Consider the following 5,000-nt stretch of genomic DNA (forward strand, 5'->3'; position numbering starts at 1 on the left):
GGCGTACTTTAAAGTACTGCAGCTCGAGCGCACAAGGTGCGCGTGGAATTGTTAGCGGCGCCGTGGTTGTGCTGGCGGTGACCATGGCTGCCTGCTCCTTTGGTTCACGATGTCCCCGCCGAAGGCGGCGTACTTTAAAGTACTGCAGCTCGAGCGCACAAGGTGCGCGGGGAATTGTTAGCGGCGCCGTCGTTGTGCTGGCGGTGACCATGGCTGCCTGCTCCTTTGGTTCACGATGTCCCCGCCGAAGGCGGCGTACTTTAAAGTGCTGCAGCTCGAGCGCACCATGTGCGTGGGGAATTGTTAGCGGGGGCGTCGTTGTGCTGGGGGCTGACTGTCCCTAGTGGGTATAGGATAATGTTAATGTACGGGGATCGCTGGGCGGCACGGACTTGGAGGGCCGAAAAGGCCTGTTTCCGGCTGTATGTGTATGATATGATATGATATGATGCCTGCCTGCTCATTTGGTTCATGATGTCCACGCGGCAGGCGGAATATTTTAAAAGCACTGTTCTGTACGAAGTGCACAATGTCCGTTGGGGAAATGCAGCTGGGGGTCGGTCGACCGGCTGACGACGCCTGCCTGCCGATTTGGTTCACGATGTCCCCGCCGAAGGCGGCATACTTGAAAGTACCGCCGTTCGCGGCGCGCAATTTGCGGGGGGAGGAATTGTTAGTGCACGTCTGTGTGCTAGGTGACGATGCTTGCCGACTTGGTTCATGCCGTCCACGCCGAAGACGGCGCCGTTTAAAGTACTGCCGCTCGAGGTGCACAATTTGCGGGGGAATTGTTAATGGGCGTCGGCGTGCTGGGTGACGATGTGGAGATGTGGAACGCCGAGCCAGATCTATCTTATTTGTTTGCTTGGCCCACTGGACTTTGCATGGGCTTTGCAACACTGTGTGCTAGGTTAAATCACGGCCAATAGAGTGAGTGTTTTTAATGATCCTGATCTGATAAGGGGACTAGAGGTAAAAGAGCCGTTAGGAGGCAGTGATCACAACACGATAAGTTTTACTCTGCAAATGGAAAGGTAGAAGGGAAAATCGGAAGTGTCTGTATTACAGTATAGCAAAGGGGATTACAGAGGCATGAGGCGGGAGCTGGCCAAAATTGACTGGAAGGAGGCCCTAGCAGGGAAGACGGTAGAACAGCAATGGCAGGTATTCCAGGGAATAATGCAGAGGTTGCAGGATCAATTTATTCCAAAGAGGTGGAAAGACTCTAAGGGGAGTAAGAGACACCTGTGGCTGACAAGGGAAGTCAGGGACAGCATAAAAATTAAGGAGAGGAGGTATAACATAGCAAAGAAGAGTGGGAAGACAGAGGATTGGGACTCTTTTAAAGAGCAACAAAAGTTAACTAAAGAGGCAATGCGGGGAGAAAAGATGAGGTGCGAGGGTAAACTAGCCAATAATATAAAGGAGGATAGCAAAAGTTTTTTTAGGTACGTGAAGAGGAAAAAAATAGTCAAGGCAAATGTGGGTCCCTTGAAGACAGAAACGGGGGAATTTATTATGGGGAACAAAGAAATGGCAGACGAGTTAAACCGTTACTTTGGGTCTGTCTTCACTGAGGAAGATACACACAATCTCCCAAATGTTCTAGGGGCCGGAGAACCTAGGGTGATGGAGGAACTGAAGGAAATCCACATTAGGCAGGAAATGGTTTTGGGTAGACTGATGGGACTGAAGGCTGATAAATCCCCAGGGCCTGATGGTCTGCATCCCAGGGTACCTAAGGAGGTGGCTCTAGAAATAGTGGAAGCATTGGAGATCATTTTTCAATGTTCTATATAGATTCAGGATCAGTTCCTGTGGATTGGAGGATAGCAAATGTTATCCCACTTTTTAAGAAGGGAGGGAGAGAGAAAACGGGTAATTATAGACCAGTTAGTCTGACATCAGTGGTGGGGAAGATGCTGGAGTCAATTAGAAAAGACGAAATTGCTGAGCATTTGGATAGCAGTAACAGGATCATTGCGAGTCAGCATGGATTTACGAAGGGGAAATCATGCTTGACAAATCTACTGGAATGTTTTGAGGATGTAACTAGGAAAATTGACAGGGGAGAGTCAGTGGACGTGGTGTACCTCGACTTTCAGAAAGCCTTCGACAAGCTCCCACATAGGAGATTAGTGGGCAAAATTAGGGCACGTGGTATTGGGGGTAGGGTACTGACATGGATAGAAAATTGGTTGACAGACGGAAAGCAAAGAGTGGGTATAAATGGGTCCCTCTCGGAATGGCAGGCAGTGACCAGTGGGGTACCGCAAGGTTCGGTGCTGGGACCCCAGCTATTTACGATATGCATTAATGACTTAGACGGAGGGATTAAAAGTACCATTAGCAAATTTGCAGATGATACTAAGCTGGAGGGTAGTGTGAATTGTGAGGAAGATGCAATAAGGCTGCAGGATGACTTGGACAGGTTGTGTGAGTGGGCGGATACATGGCAGATGCAGTTTAATGTAGATAAGTGCGAGGTTATTCACTTTGGAAGTAAGAGTAGAAAGGCAGATTATTGTCTGAATGGTGTCAAGTTAGGAGGAGGGGGAGTTCAACGAGATCTGGATGTCCTAGTGCATCAGTCAATGAAAGGAAGCATGCAGGTACAGCAGGCAGTGAAGAAAGCCAATGGAATGTTGGCCTTCGTAACCAGAGGAGTTGAGTATAGGAGCAAAGAGGTCCTTCTACAGTTGTAGCGGGCCCTGGTGAGACCGCACCTGGAGTACTGTGTGCAGTTTTGGTCTCCAAATTTGAGGAAGGATATTCTTGCTATGGAGGGCGTGCAGCGTAGGTTCACTAGGTTAATTCCCGGAATGGCGGGACGGTCGTATGTTGAAAGGCTGGAGCGATTGGGCTTGTATACACTGGTATTTAGAAGAATGAGGGGGGATCTTATTGAAACATATACGATAATTAGGGGATTGGACACATTAGAGGCAGGAAACATGTTCCCAATGTTGGGGGAGTCCAGAACAAGGGGCCACCGTTTAAGAATAAGGGGTAGGCCATTTAGAACGGAGATGAGGAAGAACCTTTTCAGTCAGAGAGTGGTGAAGGTGTGGAATTCTCTGCCTCAGAAGGCAGTGGAGGCCAGTTCGTTGGATGCTTTCAAGAGAGAGCTGGATAGAGCTCTTAAGGATAACGGAGTGAGGGGGTATGGGGAGAAGGCAGGAACGGGGTACTGATTGAGAGTGATCAGCCATGATCGCATTGAATGGCGGTGCTGGCTCGAAGGGCTGAATGGCCGACTCCTGCACCTATTGTCTATTGTCTATTGTCTATAATCAACCACTTTATTTTGCCCGTCTTTGTGACTCCTCTTTGACACGTCGATCACCGCTGAGGCTGTTTTACCTGTTTCCCCTATGTACCGTAAGGTACACTCCTTACATTGAACTGCATACACCCCATTATTTCGCTCACGGGTTATCCTCTGTGCTATCCAGTCTCTCCTGTCACCCTGTTCTATGTTTTTGTCTATTACCCAGTGGGAGCAGGCCCCATATTGACATTAATTTGTAACCCTACTGCTCCCCTCGTCTGCTGGTTTTATCACCATCTCATGTTTATCCCTCAGCTCTGCCGTGGTCTCCCTCTCTTTTTTTCTGGTGAGGTTCGGCCTATCCTTTGTCATGGGCATATCCCAGGCTGTTTTAGTAACGTTCTTTTAAAACGTGTCGTGTTTGTTTGGCTTTACCCACGTTCCAGCATTAGAGGCCAATTTTTGCAATGTTTCCTGGGTGGGATTTGCCGGTTTTACAAATGGTGTCACTATCTCACCCTGCTTCCTGATACCCTTATGGGGTCGGCTCTGTTCTTGCAGAACCCTCGGGTGGTGCAGAGTCTGGGCCTTGTTATCAATATCTTGCCCTGCTTCCCGATACCCTTGCGGGTTCGGCTCTGTTCTTGCAGATCCCTCAGGTGGTGCAGAGTCTGGGCGGCATCGTCACCCAGCACACCGACGCCCACTGAAAATTACCCACGCACAGTGCGCGCCTGGAGCGGCAGTAGTTCAAACTACCCCTACCCCTACCCCTACCCCTACCGCTACCCCTACCCCTACCCCTACCCCTAACCCTAACCCTAACCCTAACCCTAACCCTAACCCTAACCCTAACCCTAACCCTAACCCTAACCCTAACCCTAACCCTAACCCTAACCCTAACCCTAACCCTAACCCTAACCCTAACCCTAACCCTGACCCTAATGCAGGCAGAGTTATTTATAAAGTGGCCCAGACTCTGCACCACCTGAGGGTTTTGTAACAGAACCAACCCCATAAGGGTTTCAGGAAGCAGGGCAAGATATTGATAACAAGGCGCAGACTCTGCACCACCTCAGGGTTCTGCAAGAACAGAGCCGACCCCATAAGGGCATCAGGAATCAGGGCAAGATATTGATAAAATGGCCCAGACTCTGCACCACCTGAGGGTTCTGCAAGAACAGAGCCGACCCCATAAGGGCATCAGGAAGCAGGGCAAGATATTGGTAACAAGGCCCACGGGGAAGGCGGCATACTTTGGGGTTATTTTGTAGTGAGTTTTGAAGGCATGTGCTAGTGTTACGCATACCGAGGGCGCGCAAAGTTCGGCGCGCCCGGGCCAAAACGCCTCTGCTGGCCGCGGCCGAGTCGGCCGACGGATTGCCACGGACTTGCTTGACGACCTGTCACTCTCCGTGCATCGGTTGCACGCCCGGTTCGTCCTTTCCATTTGTTTCATGATGTACACGCGGCAGGCGGAATATTTTAAAAGCACTGTTCTGTTCGAAGTGCACAATGGCCGTTGGGGCAATGCAACTGGGGGTCGGTCGACCGGCTGACGACGCCTGCCTGCCGATTTGGTTCACGATGTCCCCGCCGAAGGCGGCATACTTGAAAGTACTGCCGTTCGCGGCGCGCAATTTGCAGGGGGGAGGAATTGTTAGTGGACGTCTGTGTGCTGGGTGACGATGCTTGCCGACTTGGTTCATGCCGTCCACGCCGAAGACGG

Source organism: Rhinoraja longicauda, unplaced genomic scaffold, assembly GCF_053455715.1.
Source record: "Rhinoraja longicauda isolate Sanriku21f unplaced genomic scaffold, sRhiLon1.1 Scf000078, whole genome shotgun sequence".
In the NCBI taxonomy this organism is placed as follows: Eukaryota; Metazoa; Chordata; class Chondrichthyes; order Rajiformes; family Arhynchobatidae; genus Rhinoraja; species Rhinoraja longicauda.